General features: G+C 43.6%; 1 non-coding gene across 1 annotated transcript; it reads left to right on the top strand.

The window, feature by feature from the left end:
- Positions 1 to 20,166: 20,166 nt before the first annotated feature.
- Positions 20,167 to 20,248, top strand: Trnas-uga (transfer RNA serine (anticodon UGA)). The gene has a single exon. It is a non-coding gene; the product is annotated as a tRNA-Ser (tRNA).
- The last annotated feature ends 350 nt before the right edge of the window (positions 20,249 to 20,598 follow it).

Raw genomic sequence — 20,598 nt, forward strand, 5'->3', positions numbered from 1 at the left:
AGAGAGAGAGAGAGAGCGCGTCCGGAAAAATGACAAAGAGAACGCGTGGTTTGCAATAAAACAACAAACAGATTCACACCGCCGCAGCTTCGATTGCAGAGAGTGAGAAAGGCTGTGTGCGTGAGTCTGAGATCCCTCACGCACACACCGTACAGGAGCTCACACACACTTTAAAAGGAGCATGCCGGAGCTCACTAACACACTTTCCAGTTTTGGGGCACTCACACACACACAAACGCTCCGTTTGGCTCACATTTTTGGCCCTTTCCCGTCGTACCCTTCCCTTCCTTCGAACAAAACGTCAAAAACGGATAAATTCCGAACAAAAAAATCTCACTTCACGCGTTGTTCACGGTGTAATTTCTCTCTCTCCCTCTCTCTCTCTGAAGCACTTTCTCACCTTTTGGCTTGCCTTCAGCGTACAAAGCAAACAAGGAGAGGAGAAGCAGCAGCGGCACGGCCGCAACAACAACAAAAGTGCGCCATGTGTAAATATTTAATGAACCGAATTGATACCACACGCTCCAACTCGAGAACGCGTAGTTAGCGCTACACGGCGGGAGCGCGCTGCGTTAAAGGGTGCGTGAAGGGTGCTGCCAATGATGGTGTGTGATCGACTTTTGGCCGCTTCACAAATGTAACCAATTATGCGCCAACGGAGGGGGGGGGGAGGGGGGGTGGTTTTCGTCGAAACGCACTCGCATCCATCGCATACCCCCCGCGGGGAAGGGCTCGAATGGTGGCGGGAGGTGGCGGATGACCCTTAATGTTAGCTTCTTACGTTGCTGGTGATGGCGAGATGTTTTTTTCCCCACAATCAAACATTATGTCCAACGAGCGATTAGTAGTTCTTAATGCGAAGCCGTTGCTGATGTGTGTACGTTCGTCATATTTTTGCAGAAATCGGGCGACTCATACGGCTGCCGCTTACCAGCCGCCAACTGGATTAACTGGTTGAATCATAAGTGTTTACCAAACAAACAGGAGCGATTCCGGGGACTAGAAATAGTTGGGGAGATTTTAAATCGGAAGCACGATGCACATTGAATTATACTTTGCAATTGTTGAAAATGCACGACTCATCGCATCGTGATTAATAGAGGAAGCTATTAGGGGGCTGCTCCAGTTATAAAGGGACTCATGGTTGTTGGAACCATATTCAAAGTTACATTAAAACTGCTCTCGGATAATATATTATGACACAACACAATCAGACAACTATTAAACATGCCAATAAGCAATACCACTTAAACGGGGAAATTAAAATCGATATTACTTCCTGTTCTTTTCTCCCTTTTATGAAGAGCATAGCAAAGCCAAAACAAAAAAACAAAACACAACCTTAGCACGGTAATTCCAATGTGGCTTCTTCCTAAGCAGCAATCGTTCCGGGTGAGAAAGTACCCCAATATCTTCCCCACTACTAGTTATCGTATTTCCACAACACGATTGTAAATATAGAGACATCACGCTCTACTACACACCGGTGGGGTGGGGGAACAACATAAGCAGTACTTGGCAGTACTACCCCTCCCCGGGTGCAGTTATTGCCGAAACATTAGAAAGACATCTTGCGTGCACATTCGTTAAAATCAATTCGAAAATCGAAATAAACCATTGCTCCGCACTTACCATCAGGGTGAAACATTGAACCTTCCTTCTGCGATGCAGCAACAAGGGGTCGTGTGTGTGTGTGTGTGTGTGTGTGTGTATTTGTGTGTATCAGATGCGTCCGATGAAGAAGGAGGAAAGAAGGCGATAAAAGAACTGTTCCGGAGTGTATTTGTGCGCACTTCTTGCCTAACAACACCAAAAGCGTACGTAGCAACAGGAGCAGTGAAAGAAGGGAGAGAGAGAGAGAGAAAAAAAAACCATGTCAAACACTCATCAGAGAGCACCTACAGTACACCATGAGGGGGCAAACTAGGCAAAGAAACGAAACGAAAACGAAAAAAAGACAGAAATGAACATGCACACATTGATGAAGCGGAAACCGTGCCTCACGGAAACGCTTCACACCACTGTCTTTTGGGGCGGCGTGTGTGTTGAAGTTTGGAAGTGGAATCGGGTTCCGATCGTAAAACGGAGCGGATTTATGTTTTGAGTTTTCCCCCCTCACTCCCCACCCCTTAAAATACATCAACTAACGGGGGTGTGGGGGGGGGGGGGAATATTAGATGATAAATCTGTAAAACGATGGTACGGTAGTAAAACATTTTTCCGAGACTACCAACCAACTACCAACTGGGAGACTCATTTGCTAGCTTCAAACCTCCCGTGGCCTCGGCTTTAAAGGTCTCGATTCTTTGGATTTGATATGCCAACAGTGAAATAAAGCTAAGCACTCCTTGGGTAGTTCCTTTCCCCCAATGCCAGACGCCCTATGATGCGGGGATCCCTCCCCGTACAATGAATAACGAAATATAAATTAACTTTATTTACCAAAAAAAAGGTCATTCCAGTGAGGAAAATAAATAACGATAGAGATACGGAGGGAAGAGAGAGAGAGAGAGCGAGAGACAGATCAAACCTGGACAGATGTCTCTACACACACAACCGCTCAAAACACACGCTCGGAGGACACGAAAGATCAGTAGAACTTTACCCCCGTGAACGTGTCAATCGCGGTGTTCATGCTCACTCGCTCGCTGAAGTTATTTCTATTTGACGGGTTTACACACCACACACTGTTTTGATCGCCCACTTTACGAGCGATTAACGCATGCACGGACACCGAGAACCGCGAACATATGAACGGGGTGGAGGAAACAGATAAGCAAACACAGACGCATAAAAAGCGAAGAATTAAAAGCGAGCAACAAAAAAAAAGCAACAGAAAAAGGCGAGAAAGAAAACTTGGAAAACGAAACTCGAAACGAATCGATGAATAAAATTATCTTTTAATCGCGCAATCATCGTCACAAAACCGCAAGCAGCAAGAAAAACGTATGCACAAGCACGGGGCTGAGGGGTGAGAATGACAGTTGAGGGTGTGTATGTGATGTGAACTTGCAAATCGGGGATGATTCGGAGATTGGTTTAATTCGGTGAAGCTAATTTCCATTGCGAGGAAGTGCACATTGACCGCTGTGGAACAGGGGGTGTGTACGGTCATGCACACATGTTGAACGTTTGTCCCGGGGTACCAGATGTCGTTGGATGCGTGATTTTAATTGTACAACGTTGTAAAGATGATGACAGAGCCCGACCGAGGGAATGAGATAGATAGAGAGAGAGAGCTGTGGTATTTTTCTAGTTAAATTGAATACATCATGAAGATGAAAGACTTTACATTATTGAAAAAAAAAACTGTTTTTGCTTCCAGTACAGCACCGATCTATCATCCATCGATAAATGAATAAACTGATTATTATTTCAGGTAACTCCATCAGTCCTCCGATACATTCCATAAACCGGTTTAATTGAAGTTAATTTTAAATCGAATATTTACCTGCCATTTGCAATCGCTCGAATTGTACAAATTTCAACATAATACCAATAGCAATTAAATCAGTAATAAAGTTCGTGGTACGCGCTAAACCAATAAACACAACATGTTACCAATTCCCCATTAAATATAATAAACATGTCAGACACAGCCTTCCATACTCATATCATTCCCCCCCTCAATCATGTTATAAGCGATTGAAAACTAAGCATTTTAAAATCAATTTCATATGAATACACACACACCCAGACACACATACCATTTGCTCCCTCCCCTGCATAGCAAACCTTCTTCCCGCGATGAAAAGGTAGCGGAACCGACGACCAACATCATACACAAATCTCACACTAACCGTCGCTTTCAGCCGTCTTCTCTCGGTCTTCTTAAAACTTGCAACCATTTACACGGTCAAAAAACCAGGAGAGAGTGCGAGAGAGAGCGGAGAAAGAGGTCGTGGCAACATCACACGCCAGCAAAGGAAGCGCACTTGAGAATTCCTTCCTCCCGAAAGTTGAGCGAGAAAAACCTTCCCTCTTTTTTTTGTTTGTTCCAACATCTTTTACCATTCCGCCGTTCGCCTAATCGTGTGGGAAAAGCGGAATGTCAAAGCCACGTACCCTTCACACCCCACCGGTCCTTTTTCGTGCCTTGCCACAATCCTTGCCATCCCTTTCTGCTGCTGCTGCTGTGTGCACAATACACTGTTTCGTGCTCAAAAGCATAAAATCCCGATAAAAAATAAAACACGAGTACATGGTAAGCTTGTAACACACGCAGCAGCAGCAGCATCCAACATTACCACCAACAAAAACGCCAACACACTCATACAGCACACAGGCAGCTCGACACTCCATTTGATATTCCAAACAAGATTATGTTTTATGAGCTGCACCACACACACACACACACACACACACACACAATGCACACCCCCCTCATCGTAGCCCCGCGTGTCCGCAACCGGTAGCCGGCGACGAGCACAACGCATTCCTCCAGCATTCCTCCGGGCAGGTCCGGTCAGCATCCCACATCCACTCAACATCATCATTCCCATTACGGAAAAATGATGATTGCTCTCTCTCTCTCTCGCTCTCTCTTTCGCCTGTTTTCCCCCATTCACAGAAGCGACAGAAAGTGAGATAGAAATATGAGAAATATGGAATGGAATGGAAACATTTCTCACCTCACCGAATCCTTCGCGTTGCTCGTCGCTCACTGTCTCTCGTTCGTGATTTCGTCGCCGCCGATGTTTCGCCGAAGTTGTGGGTGGAACGGAGCGAGGTCAGTACAGTGAAGTGGATCCATTTAATGCTTTCTCGCCCCTAGAAGGACCAAACTTTACAGTATAATTTTGTAGGACGTGTGTGTTTGAAAGTTAATTGGATAGAAAGACTTAAAACAATGGTTTGGAGAGTATCGAATGGAATTTGACTTGTTTTTTCAGTTTTCTATTTTTATGTCGTTTTAGACAAGAAGGTTAACACCACAACCTATAGGTATATCTTGCCAAATAGCTCGACATCCAGAATTTGAATTGAAATGGTCTCGGAATGTACGAGTAAGTATTGACAAAGGTATCCAAATAGACCCCATATGTAATGATCTAAAAGCTGCCTTCGACAATGTATCTATTGATATACTGATAGCAACACAAGAAAGGCGGTCATTAGTTAACGTTTAAAAAGCACATGGAAGACATTATCAGCAGAGCCAATAGGACCTTAAGTTTAGTGCGGAAAATGACGAAATAGTCTAATGATCCTTTGTGTATCACAACACTTTTTGACAGTCTAGTTAAAAGTGTAGAAGAATATGGATCAATTGGTAGTGGTGGTGCTGTCCCGTATACTGACCGCTAGATTAAACAGGCCTTGAAATTGATCAAAGAAAACTGACTCATTTCAAAGAGTGACACATTACCTAATAACACAATATATTTCATTGTTAGGTGTAGAATCGAAGAAAGAGAAGCACCGCGAAAAGGCTATAACCAACAGGAATTATGCAGCAAATGAGCAGATGTCATCAAGGCCACGACCGTTTTATATATTCAATGCAGGAGTTGATTTCCACACATATAAACTAACATTAGTGAAGGTCTGCGCTACATTAATAAGTAAGAGATCACGGTATCTTGTTAAATAAATTAATAAAATAAAATACCGAATATCTTATATCTTATATAGGTAAAACTATATATCTGTATTTGAGGTTGTCTTGTAGCCTAACTCCGGATCTTACAATGCTGAACGGGTACTTTTCGTCCCTACGTAGCACTAATGAACTTTTATCCCATTTCTTTTAGGATTCATTACAAGTTTAGTATGCCAGTTTAAACAATCCAGCATAGGAGACATCGTTGAGAGTGTAATAATGCGTCTACAATGCTCATGATACAGGGTTTCCCACGATTTATTGGTTGGTTCCCATCAATTTTTGGTACGTTCCCATATTTTTTTGGTGCGTTCCCACGATTTTTTGATAGTTTCCCAGAATTTTTTGGTCCAATTGTATTGATATCCAATCGGAAAATACCAATAAATTATGGGAACGAACCAAAAATCTATGGGATACGACCAAAAAATCGTGGGAACGCACCAAAAAATCATGGGAACTGACCAATAAATCGTGGGAAACCCTGTAAGTGGTTGGTCCTAATGACACCGCCAAAGGGTCAACATTTCATAAAATTAATAAAAAACCTGTACCTCTTTTAAAAAATAATCACTTAACAATTAAGAAGTGAATCTAAAAGAAAAGGCTCACACACACTATACAAAACAATGAACAGGTCAGAAGAAAGCACGCTAATCCTTACTTTTCTTACCCTGCCACAAAAAAACAGGCACAAAGTAGACGGAAATGAGAAAAAAGGGACAGCATTCATGCCGGATGGTTTCAATTTGATTAGAAACGAATTAATCTCCATCAGGAGGTATATGCGTGTGATCAACGCTGTCGCTGCTGCTGCTGCTTCTGTTTAATGACCTTTTGTGGCAACAAAACGCACTAGAAAAGTAAAACAAACCCGAATAAAAGAAAAACTCGTCCTTAAAATAGTAATACGCAAAAAAAACAACCTCCCCGCCAACCAAAACGCAAAACCCCACCCTTAGGGTGAGTAATAAATATTGACAGCCAGAAGTTGTGGAAAATGTGGAGCGCGATGATTATTAATTTACGTTCCTCTCGATTACACTGTTCCGCGTTTCGGTTCGCGCGTACACTTCCGTCGTCTTCCTTGCATCGTAGAGATCCTTTGCAACGGTTAAGATCATCCCAGGTGTCTCTTTCGTTGGAACCTCTATCTCCCTCTCTTTCTTTCTTCCACGTCATTTAAAGGGTCCTTTGGGGTGGACACAATACGCGAACATTAGAATACCGTTCAGTAGCTATAGAGTCAAGTCTCTGTCGCTCGCGCTCTCCTCAATATCAGCGACGGACAGAAGGCAGGAGCAGCAGCTCATTTTCCGCCTTGTCCGCGATCCGGTGTGTACGTTTTTGTTAGAAAATTAACATCCATCCATTTGCTCCAGCTTTCAGCCGTGCGCCTGCTCGGGATTAATCGACAAATTGGGGAAGGATACATGGGTGGCCCAAGGGGGGAAATGGGCTTCGTTTCTCGGAAGGACCGGGCCCATGGTTTAACCGGAAGCAAAGATTAGGTCAACCGTAGTAATGTTGGCGAGCACGTTAGGAAGAAAAAGAAAATAAAGGAAAATCCCGACGTGAAAAAGCCAAAAGTTGAGAAAGGGAGCCTCGGAATGTAGATTTGTTATCATCATGAACGTCATCATCATCATCATCGTCATTATTATCATTACTGTGAAGCGTCATTAGGTAAATGGTGTAACTGTAGGAATAATAATAATAATAATAATTGTGTCGTTTGCACTCCCCTCACTCCCCTCACTTTCCATTCTTGTTTTCCTTTCAAAATAGACACACACACACACAGACAGAGAGAACTAATTTTCCATCAATTCGATTTCAAAGAACCATTTTTTCCACCACCAAGGGGAGAGGACCCACAGATCCCAGACGAAAGACGTTTTGCAAATTTCGTTACAATATTTGTCAACTTCCGGTCACACCACATAACGGGTCGCAGAGGGTTTATTTTCTTCTTTTTTTTGTATTAAGTATTTTTTTTTGTGGATTAAGAGGAAGCGCACACAAAGAAAGAAGAAAAGGTGGCGCGCGGGTGGTGTGCGAGAGAGATTCGTATAACGATTACGCAGGCTCCGGGTGTTCGCAGAAGGTTTCCACTGCCACCAACGCTGCTTTTGCTAAATTATGTAAACTTGGGGCAGCTTTTTAAGAAAATGGTTTTCAAAAAAAAACAACCAAACATCCTTCTAGTTTTTTAATGTGGGTACGTGAAGCAAAAACAAACAAAAGCCACACCGAGCCACTGCCAGCACCCTTAGACTCAGACAAAGAAGTTGCTGCTGCAGCAGTGTGTGTGTCTATGTGTTTGCATACGCTTGGTGAATAATTTAATCAAGTCAATGCTGTACGAGAGAGAACAGTCACAATGTGTTTTTTTCTTTCTATTTCAACTCGCATGATTTGAAATCGAACAATAATCAAGGCCGGTTGAAAGGACTGGCAGATTCAAAACGACAACAAAAACTCCTTTCATGTTACAATCTCATCATATTCTCTCCACAACATCCCTCCGTCATGTCGGTCCGTCCTCATCCAGCACTAAACGGTGGAAAATCATCCCCCAGCAGCAGTAACAGGACACAACTCACAAGTACTCAAACTCGAAACTTCCCTCCGCAGCGAAAACAAAGGGCTGCTAGGTTTCACCGTTGGCTTTGCAATCATTTCGACCACGTCCGGGCTGCCGGGCGGGAAGTATTCCATTGCATCGTTGTTTGTTCATTGATTTTCCCGCTGTTCACCCGCATAGCACCCGCGCAAAAGCTTGATAGAGAGAAGGATAGGAGGAGACAAAAAACATTCCTATCCACTCCAGTCTCAAGGGTATGCTAAACTTCAACCCAATCCCCGCACTTATGATTACAGCCCTTACCAGCGGAGAATACAATCTTTTAGAGCGTTAGTCAAAATCAAACCAAGGCGGATCCACTTTTTCCCAGCAACAGAATACAACGCATACACACCCACAAAACTCGTGAAATTCGTCGTTTGCTTTGATTTTTGTAAGTATTTTCTTTGTGTTTTTGTATCTTTTATGTAGGGGGTATTTTATGTAAAGATAGACACTTTACATACACACATACTAAAAGTAATTACCGAATAACTCAACAATGTAGCATCAAAACTGAATGGAATGGGTTATATTCATGAACAAAACAAATTTTCATTCGTGCGCACGCTTGTGGATCTAATTTATCTACTACGGATCTTGAGTTCTGTAACTAGTTTTGTTTATATTTTGACCTTGCTATTAAATGAATTAGTTGTCGTGATTATTCAGCTAAGAACTGGTGAAAAACGGCAATGGAAGCATTACAAAATCTTGTTTTCTGATGGCTTAAACATCCTAAATCCAAAGTGGGAAAGATGAAACACCGATTTATATTTTTTTGTTTACTTTTCATGCCAGTTCAAAAGAAGAAAATGCATTGATACGACATCATTCCGAAACTGATAAGAGCTTCTATTGAGTTACAGTTGATTTAAAAATTTGAATTTTGACTTGGTGGAAAAAATGGCCTCAAGGACCTATCAACAAATCCACCCAACTTGCTGAGGTCATCGGCTTGTGTGACTTCCTGATAGGAAGTCCTAAGCTAATACGAAGTCCTATTTATAAGCTGAAGCAACGTCAACTGAAAAGTCCTGTATATTTCAATAATGCCTCAGATTCTGTCTTCAACGATGTGTTTGAAGCGATGCTATGAAATTGTTATGCCAACCAAGTAGTAAAAAGCAATAGGTAATGCTAAATTATAGTAAAACTCTTAAAATTGCAACGATTTCTACAGATGTCAGACTCTTCATAATGTCCATCATTGCCATAGCATTAGGCGTCCTTCTCATAGGTGTCCGAGTTATCCGAGCGTTACAAAACTGCTCGAAAAAATAAACGATGTTTTTAATTAATTATAAAAACATAAAATGTGGTAGAAACTTAAAACTTTCAACATATATATTAAAATATTTTTCTTAACGTATCCGTCTTTACCCACCTTCCCCTAGATCGATAGAGACTGGCTGTATCTTCTCCGTTCTATTGCACGGTATGCAAATCACGCATCAGTGCAATGGCAGTAGTGTGTCTACACGGTACGAAGAGCAATCAAACGTTAGAAGAGGAAAAAAAACCCTCACACACTCATCCGGTCCACGCCATAACGAATAGTATTACATTGAGTTCTACAAACGTCGCCACCCGATGCTGGCAACAATGACGAAGACGAAGACCAAAGCAACATAATTTTAGCTCCCCATAGGGCATTTATCCGTAGCGGCAGATAGTGTGTCTACAATCGCAAAAGAAGATGTTATTTCAATTCGTGTAATGGAGTGGGAGATTTTCAAATAATACTTTTTTTTGCGCAATGATTTTTGTCCATTTTCTTGCGCAATGGTTTCGCACATCATACACTGAAAGATCTTTCCACACTGTTGGAGGGTTGCGTTTTATAGGCAAAATACAATTACAGATCATCGCATAGCCATGGTTGTCTCGGAAAAAGCAATCCCCTTTGCCAGTGCCATACATCCAATCGCTGAGAGTGCGGTGCTGCCACAAGACAGCAAACAAGGGGGAAAAAGAAGCGGATTATGATTTCAACATCCCTTATTCTATTCATCCTGTGGAAAGAAAAAAACGCGCGTCTAGAACTGGCCCCGACCGAGCGATCAGGAAGTCGTAGCCTTTTTGGGGGGGTAATCAAACTAGGGCCATAATTTCAACAGATATATCATTTCGGTTCCGCCGTTTTCCCTTTGTTCGTTTCTCCTCCCGCATGTATGTTTGGATCCAAGAAAAAGGCAATCCGTTGCCAAAATTTCAATGTTTGTTTGTACACACTCGGGCGGCAGCCTTATTGCAGTGGAGGGTAGTTCCGAGACGGAGTACGAGATCATATCCTTAGAATTGGCAGCGAAGAAGCAACAATCTGTTACTGCTAATGTCAGCTACAGCAACCCTGTCATTTTCGGTGTCCTTGCGCGCTGCACAGCGCGCGATTATCATCATAACACTGTCGTCTTCATCTCAGAGCCTGACCTCGAGTGAACTGTGCTTTGTAGCGGCAGTGCCCCCAAAGCGAGCAATCTGTTGATAATAGGAGCTAAGATGTATGCTTGTCTTTCGGCTTCCAGCGAATGTCACAACGCCAAGAACGGCTTATTTCGATCAATTTTTATTGGTTTAAAATAGCAAAACTATCAACTTCAAAAAGCTCCAACTTTTCTCTTACACTTCCTGATCCATATCAAACAGAAAAACGGAATCCATATCCCCCGTGCTTCGATTTCAGCTGCAGCACCACAACCACTCAGGTGGAAGGTAAATGCTTATCAAATTCTTTCGCTTCGTCTAGCCGCCTCGAACTAATCGTTAAATGGCTTGTCAAACTCAGTGTGTGCAGTTCTCCGCGTACCGAGACCGATGGTATAAGGGTTTGCTTGTTTTGGCTTTCTATTTTCAAGCGACAAGCCTTCAAGCATCGTCTAAAGATCGGAATTGGTCGTGTACAGCCCGCACACGGTGTGGTATGGATCGGAATCGGCTGCACCAGTTGCCGATCGAATTGCAAGCAGGTAGAAGGGAGACAATATTGAGCCGCTTCCGTTACCTTTCACTTGCACACGCGTCTGGGATGTTACGACACAATGCGAAGTACTGTGCTATGTGAAAACATCTGGATGCGGACAGCTTGAGAATGAATTAAATGTACCAGCAAGATAACTAGCACTATTACTGCTCATCAATCTGGTTGAGAAGGCTTCCAGAAAACCGAAAATCAACTTCCGCTAAATCCATCCCAGAGGCATTTCTTTGCAATCGAACTTAAAAGAACAAGCAACTCCAGACGCTTGATAACACAAACATATACTCATTTGCACACGTCATAAACATGGCTAATCTATTGAGTTCCACATCACCGTCAGCACTCGTAGCACTTGGGCCTAGGGAATGGTCCAATAATTAGTTAGTGATATGCTAGTACGCTCTGCCAGTTATAACAAATAAAACTGATATCCTATCAAACCCGGCGACTCGGTGTAGCAGTACCAATTCCAGACTCGTTCGCTTTCATAATCCGCCCATCGAATTCACCCGCTATTACACACTACTACTCTCCTCTATCTCTCTATCTCTATCTCACTTTGGTGTATGCCACAAACTCCAATAGAAAACACACACACACATATATATATATATTGTCGTCCTCATCATGACGAGTAGTTTGCGATTACTTCAACGCCGTGGGGCCACTCCACCAGGGAAGGGAGTAAAACCGCCCATCCTCCAACCCACCCAGACAAAGTGAGTGCTGGATCCTTCCTCTACCCTCCATCGAACCCTTTACGCCTCCATTTCCGATGAAAATGTGTGGAAATAAAATAGATCCTCTTGCCCGTGTGACGGCCTCCCTTTTTAGGTCTGTACTGGATCGGGTGAGTTCATGTAACTGCTTCATGCTGGAAAATTGCGAACAAAAACACACATAAGTTTAAGCTTGTTTTTTTTTTTTTGTTTTCTTTTCCCTTGGGGAGTTCTTCCAGCACTGGTAGGCGTTTGGGTTATCGGTATTGCCGTTTGCCAAAACAGTTTAAATCACGCTGGGTAAGGACTTCGAACGGCTCCCTTTTTGCTGTCGCTGAGTAAAGACGTTTCACACTGGGACGCACCGTGAATCCTCAGCCGCCACAGTGAAAAACGAGACGCGTTCCCTCTGCTTAGCCCGTTCAGTTTTTCAACAAAAAGTGAAATGGATAAAAATTCGAGAAAGCACATCGATTATACCATTCATTCTTCAACTGTAACAAATTCAGCGTACGAAGAAGTTGTCCAGATGTTGTAAGCCTTAAATTTTGCACCGCACTGTTGTTGGCGGACGATTGGACTATCTTTAGCCTATCGTACACCGTCGCCATACGCCAGTCGTCTAGTCCTGAAAGGATCGCACGCAGTTCGGATGGGTAAACGCTCCTCTTCCTGATCCGAACGAACCGCCGTATCGCAGAGACTGGCGTCGCTAGTGCCGAGGCTACTGGTTGTTGTTACTCCAAGTTTTCCATTTTCTTCCTAATAGCACTCCCTCTCCATTGCTCCATCATTTGCCATCCATCCCTCCTCAAAACCCCGGCGGGGGCGTCCTCCATCATCGACATTCTGTTGCGTCGGCTCCATCGTTAGAGCATCGTTGGGCTGCCGTACCGTACACACACCACAGACACTGGCAAAAGGCAATGACAGTGTGGGAGAGATTGTGGGTGTGCGTGTGGGGGTGGTTTTCGGTATTTTGCTCCCGATGTTGTTGGTCCCTCTTCTTGCCGTTCCTTTGTTCTGTGTCGTGCTTGGTGTGCCTCTCCGCATTCCCATCGTTGTAAGGTGGAAGGTCACTACTGTGTTAGACAACATGAAAATGGCCGGACGGGCAAAAGCAAGGCTGAAACAGTAGCACCAGCAACAGCAGCAGCAGTATGAATTTGCGCCCATGGTTTGGTAGATTTTCATTTATTTTCACAAGCATATTTGCAACTAAATCATCGTCTGTCTGCCTGCCCCTTTTGCCGTGTGCTGTCTGTTTCCGTTCTGCTGCTAGGCATCTCGCTTCGGGTTAAATGGATAACAACAGCCAATTGTTGGGGGTTGTTGTTTTTGGTTTTGTTTTGTTGCTGACAAACGGCTTTGCTTGAGAAAAGCTGGCCGATATTGAGGAGCTAAACCCAGTCGAAATGATATGAGAATTGAATCTGCAAAATGCTATAAACTTGTCAATCACAAAAAAACGTGATGTAAATGCAAATTATAATTATATTTTAAACTCACTTCAATCGAGAGAAATACTTCTTCCTTCATTGTCTTTAGCACTTGCGCCTTTTCCACCTGGCCGCAATTTCCATACCGTACCATTTAACCATGTTTCTATTAATTTCACACCGATCCGACCCACAACGGGGCAGGAAAAATTCAATATCCCGTTAAACAAAATCATGTGCGCGAATTTCGCCTTAAACGCTTTCCCTACACAATCCACTACCTTCACACCCGCATACAACATTCAACCAAAAAGCCAAAGTATCACGCAATCATGTTTACTTGTACTTGTATGTCCTCTGAAGAACCCTTTTTTTTGCTGAAGCTGAAGCGGTTTTTTGTCGCCGTCGTCGTCGTTATTTTACGCCTCTGTCCCTTGAGCAGCATAGCAGCAACGCGGTCGGGTCAAATATGGTAAGAAAATTGGAGTTGGAAATTTTTGCCCTTCAACTGCCACCCGGAGCAAAACAATGCAACGACACCATACCCTCCCTCATTTTACATCAACACACTGACAATAAAGGGACGTGCTACTGGTGGCGTTTTTGGATTTTTAGTACCCACGGACATCCTCCTCGCAAGGGTGTCGGTTTTTGCCTCCCCCCTAGAGCACTGAGTGTTGTGCCGTCGATTGGCGTTTTCCGGAAGAGCGGAACAACCAACAACCCGGAGTGGATTGTCCTTAAGAGCCGATTGTCGGGGAGCTGGACGGGCCCTGGGTGAACGTTCTTTTCACAGGAAGCACTGTTTGTCTTTTGGTTGTTAAGTGAAGAGAGCGGGGAAAATCTTCCCTTCATTATCGGCTGTAATTGGAAGTACAAGTGTATCGAAAGGTTCAATTCGGTTTGATTTGTTTGTTATTTGAGCGGCTGCAATGAAGCACGAACGCCAAGCAATGAATAATTTGGGCAACAATTGTTTAATTCATAATAAATTGCTGGGTTTATTTAACAGTCAAAAGTCAATGTGAGCTCCATAAGTAATTAAAAGACAAAGCAACGAAACTAATACATTTTGTCATCCCCTAAAGTCTCCACATTATAATCTTTCCTGTTCATTCACAACTGAAAGGCGACGACAAAAAGGGAAATACCTTCCCGCACCCCGTAAGTTCCAGGCAACGGGGAAAACATCGAACAAAGAAAAATCAATGGTGCTTCTTGATGCTCCCCCCCCTTCATACCGCCAAAATGGCTAAAAATAAAAGTCCAACTATGCGATGTAAACAAAGCAAAACGCGTCCATAAATACTCCACACCACTAGGCGAACTTGGTCCAACGGTGGTGGAAGTATTAAAAATAGTTCCCATCTGTGAGAGTGCGTGTCTGCGTGAGTGTGTCTGCGTGTGTGTATGTGTGTGTATATTGAAAAGGAGTTGTTTTGTTTTAGGTTTTGTTTCTCTCCATTGCGAGTAAAGCGACACACCAGAAGGAACGGAAATGAATGAGAGAGCATATTCAGTTCCACCCACCTTTTGGCACATGCGGATATATTTAACACGCTATCGGTTTGAGCGGGCGGTTTTTTTTTCACACGGCTACTGTGAAAGATACATTTTCCTAAAAATATATTCTACAGAAAAGTTTAGCCTGGCTGATTAGCGCACATTTTCTAACCTCAGGAGAGATAACAACAATTGGCATGATTTGTTACCTGTTCGTCTCCTCCTGACGCTTCCTTTCTGCCAAAACACGCTTCAGAGCAGATGAAAATCAGCTCCAAAATATGCGCGGGGCAAAGGAAAGCGTTAAACTTCACTCGGTATCGGAACATTTTTTGGAAAGTGGAAATTTTGCCAACGCACAAAGTAACAAAATTGGTGGCAGCATTTTTTCACCATTCTCAAGAGACCAAAAAACAATAACAATAATAATAGGATAAATGACTGCAAGCTATCTTCACCGCTACCTCGTTTCCTACCGAACGGGAACGAAACAGAACGCATTCAACCTCCCCTGCAGCAATACAAACACGCAAATCTCAAACCGACCAACCCGGAAGAGAAAATTGCGACTTACGTTGAACAAAAAAAAAACCCCGATGAAAATCAACCGCTTCTCGGGAATCTTCTCTCCCCCCCCCCCCCCCCCCCCCCGCCTGGATGGGCTGTGGAAAATCATGATTAAGTAAAATAGAAACAGAACTCCGCCACCACCACCACCTCAGCACGTGCGCACAAACACGTACGCACGCACCATAGATATTAGGGCGGGCCGTTCATCAAACCCAGCACAGGAGCGCGTAAAGACAAGACAAGAGTTTTTATGGTCGAAACAATTCATCACAGCGGAAAAGTTTTCAACAAAAAGAAGAAAAAAAAGGTAAAAGCAAAGTTGTTCCTTCCTTATCCCATGTTGGAGGTAATGTTGCGAGTGGGGGGAGGGGAGCATGGGGGATGTTGATTAAGCTGGAATGTTGGTAACAACAATGACAACAACAAAAATGAAGAAAAAAAAACTGACGTCCTCTTGGAGATGGTGGTACTTGAGAGAATTTGATGTCTCAAAATCCGTCCAACACAAGGAGATTTGATGTGTATAAGGGATACGAGGCGCGTACACGGCAAACTGTCACATCAAACGCATGTGGTGAGACAGGGCTACAACCAAACAGGAAGGGAGAATTATCATGAAACAATAACGGGGGTAGTGCAACAAACAATTAAAGCTACTTAGCTTCAACTTTTATGCTTGTGAAGTGAACTTCACTTGCAAAGATCCGTGATTGAGAGATGTTGAAACACACATGACAGGCTACCGATTACAATAGCCGTCATCACAACAATTATATTTCTTGTCACGGTGGTGCATGCTTCTTGGTGTGCAAACCTTAGAACATAGACGCCAGGCATTGCGGGCTACTTTGGTCACGAAAATCTACTTTTTTATGCTCCTGATTGACCTCTCAGGTAACGTGAACTGTCAATACCTACGTTCCCAAGATCTACACATTCCTATAATCTGCCAATAACGCAAATGATAAAAAGCTTCAACAAATACCAAAGGTTCTTTGACTTCAACATTAGTATAAACCAGTTCAAAAAACAATTGCCTTTATTTCCTCATTAATTGTGCTGTAGCTAAGTTTGTAGATAAATTAAGGCTTTATTATATAAGTAAAAGTGTCCCAGCAACCCTATGCAAGATACAAAATGACAAATAAAAAAATAAACAAATAAATATACATCCAGTATTAAATCGGCAGTGTATTTATTTTCCGTAAAGTAACTATAAACGTGAAAATATGCAAAAATGCAATGAAAATGTCTCAGAACACAATTTTGAAATTAAAATATGCTCATTTGTTATTCGTATGTACGAAGTTACCCATCATTTCGTTGCACTTTTATCCCAAAATCTCAACACTTTTCGGCAGTACGATAGTTTTTCAAAAATTGTCGAAGAAATACTGCAGTCCTTGACGATAATTAAAACAATTAAAAATTTTTACAGCCTATATGGAATAAAAGCAAATAGAAACGTTCTACTTTACTTATCTCACTTTCTCGCTTTCTACATAAAACCAAAAAAACAATACCGATCGATATCAGTGTACAAAGCATAACAAACAAAATTGATGCTTGTGTACCCATCCGCACCGGAAGTGGGAGGGCGCACGGAAGCCGTGTGAGTGGGTGCACCACCGCAGCAAACCCAACTGCTGCACATCACCTCCCTTTCCGCCCTCTTTTGCACCGCAACGCAATCCAACAGACGGACAACACTTCGACATTGACCTTTTTACCGTTGCTTAAGATAGTTTGCTTCGATTAGAGCTCGAACAGAACGGAAGACAACTCTCGTCCGACGGTGCTGTGTGACAGGAAGTATCCATCGATGCCTCAACTCCGTGCGGGCGGCGTTTCTGGTTTCTGCCCAGTACCAGAACAACAAATGCACATTGGCGCTTGCACCACCGTACACACCACACACCATCAAAGAGCGTCTCATCCGATTCCACCAACCCCGGAGAGAACACCGAGTGAATGCACTTCTGTCAAGATGCAAATGAGCCAAAATAAGTAATGACACAAAACAAATCGAACAGCGCACGATAGAAGAGACAAACAACAATTCCACACACACACACACACACACACACACACACACACACACACACACACACACACACACACACACACACACACACACACACACACACGCGCCAAATACTGAAGGGGGCGACGAAAAAGCGCAGTAGGGAAGCATTAATCTTACTGTCGTTTCGTGTGTGCATGTGTGTGTCTCGATGGTCGGGGGGTATGATGTGGCGTCACACGTGTGCGTGTGTGTGTGTCGATCGAGACAAGGAGCCCCCCCTGGTTCGGGAGGTTATGTTTATGAGCGCTATAAAAATCGTCACCGAGTCGTCGCCTTTCGTTGTTCTACGCGGCGCGCTGGAGGGAAAAACGAAGACAAATTATTGTGGCACGGCTGCTGGTAAGCGAGGCAGCAGCAAAGGGGAATGGCCCCCGTTTGGGCGGGGGTCGAATAAATTAGATACAATCGCGTATCAAAGCGCGCCCGCGCACACGGCGGGGTTACACATGGGGTTTTGAAACCGTTTCTTCGCGCTCAAAAAAAAAGTTAAATACAAACAGAAAAATGGACAGCCATACGTGGCGACGATGTAAACCACTTGGGAGTGTAACATTAAATCTGGCATTGGGCTAGATCAATCACAATCGATCAACATGCATTTAGAGATTGTTCAATCGACTTTGAAAACGAACAGTGATGGGATACCTTTTTCCACGAGTCTAGAAACGTGTAGCAGTTAGCAGATATGAGAAATTTGAGTTTATAATATATACTAATACTAATACTATTGAAAACGCTATTAAAAGTGATGAAATGACTTTCAAACTGTAGCCTGGAAGCAAAACGATCAATCTCGGACGCGCAAGATGTTGTTTACCCAGCTAGTGGAAGATTTCATAGAATGGTGACGTACACTCTCTCTCCCTTTTTCTCCGGCACGGCGTTTCTTATCTAAAACACAACCTACAAATGGTCCGAGCGACGAAACGACGAGCGCATAATTACGCTTCTCCCTTTTACTTTCATCCTCCTGCCACTCGCTTCCCTCCCCCCCCCCCCCCTCACGCACACATCATCGTTTACGCTTTATCATTTTTCCGCCCGGTCAAATCGGACGCGCACTCAATCAATTAGGGATGAGAATGGGAAAACGATAAACGCGAGCGTGCTTTTTCCTTCCACTCTCGTCCCCGTCGCTGGTGCTAGTAGCTGGACGGAAAATTAACATTTTTATCCCTTGCCGTCCATGTCGCCCCCTCCCTTTCTCGACAGAGACTCTCGCTTCTTCCTGTCAAACACCACCCCCTCCCCCGATTCGGCGGATTTCATTTGAACGTTCTTCTCTCCCATATGCCCATCATCCATCCCCTTATTTGTCGCGTAACTTTACGCGGCGCCGAGATGTGACCTTTTTCCCGCGACATTATTCCCCCTTCAACGCCTGCTAAACGAGCGAGAGCGAGAGAAAGAGACAAGCAGAACGATATGGTTTGAAAGCACGGTGGAGAGCACGGGAACGAACAACGAATGAGAAAACAAGAACAGGAGGAGAAGACGGGGATGAACAACATTCAAGCACGCTTGAAATTAATTTTACGCTACACAACTACACGCCTCCGGCTTCAGCCACGTGCGAGTAGTGATGGGTCAAGTAGCACTTTTTACTGTGTGGTGCGGTGCTACCACACACAATTAAGTGTGCGGTGTTTTGGTGGTACCACTTTTGTGCAACCGCACAATTTTGTGCAACCGCACAATTTTGTCAACCGCACAATTTTGTGCAACCGCACGATTTTGTGCAACAGCACAATTGTGTGGTACCGCACGATTTTGTGGTATCGCACAATTTTGTGCTATAGCACAATTTTGTGCGCGCACTCTTGTGCTATGACGCAATTTTGTGCGCAAGCAATTTTGCGGTAGAGCACAATTTTATGGTACAGCATAATTTTGTGGTAGAGCATAGTTTTTAGTTTTAGATTGAATTCTTTACTATGCCCTATTCATTCTTCACAAGCCCCGAATAGAAATCAAGGGACCCAATTGTGGCATCACAAAAACTATCGGCAGAACCAAACCGACGTAGCACGAGAATATAGAAACGCACATTCAATGTGGTAACACTTAATATAGTTGCGCCAAACTGTGCGCACACAAAATTGTGCTATAGCTCAAAACTATACTCTACCACAAAATTGTACTTTACCACAAAATTGTGCTCTATCACAAAATTGTGCACTACCACAAAATTGTGCTCTACCGCAAAATTGCTTGCGCACAAAATTGCGTCATAGCACAAGATAGTGCGCGCACAAAATTGTGCTATAGCACAAGATAGTGCGCGCACAAAATTGTGCGGTACCACACAATTGCGCTGTTGCACAAAATCGTGCGGTTGCACAAAATCGTGCGGTTGCACAAAATCGTGCGGTTGCACAATATCGTGCGGTTGCACAAAATCGTGCGGTTGCACAAAATCGTGCGGTTGCACAAAATTGTGCGGTTGCACAAAAGTGGTACCACAATTTTGTTTAGTGTGCAAATGTGCTCACACATATTGATGTGCTGTGCGTGCGTGGTAGCACTGTGCTACTTGACCCATCACTACGTGCGAGGAATGAAATTCGACCGCTGGCTGAGCCATATTGCAAACAACGCACAACAAGTTTGTATAATGCATTAAGTGCCTCCACTCACATCTGCTGTGGTGTCCGAGCGGTTAAGGAGATGGACTTGAAATCCATTGGGTTCTACCCGCACAGGTTCGAATCCTGTCTACAGCGTACTTTCCAGTTTTTTATCGAGTTCGACATTCACAATGCTATTCTTCTTCGCCTTCACTGGCCGCCGCCCCTTAACGCTCGTTTTGCTTGGTTGCCGTTGGCTTTATTCTCTGTTGCAATGTGGTATAATATTAACTTTGACAACATGTAGACAACATTTTGCATTTGCAAATACATTTGCTGTATGCGTCGCTCAATATTAAATACTTCCGCAAAATTTCATCTTTGTCTCCCATCGTTTCAACGCAACAAGAATACGCCGACAAAAATGGGTGAGGGGTTTCTTCCCTCATCCTCAGTGCTCATTTTCATATCGGATTATTTATGCTCCGTACGTGCTTGGTCCCCTC

This window comes from Anopheles gambiae, chromosome 2 (genome assembly GCF_943734735.2).
Source record: "Anopheles gambiae chromosome 2, idAnoGambNW_F1_1, whole genome shotgun sequence".
NCBI lineage: Eukaryota > Metazoa > Arthropoda > Insecta > Diptera > Culicidae > Anopheles > Anopheles gambiae.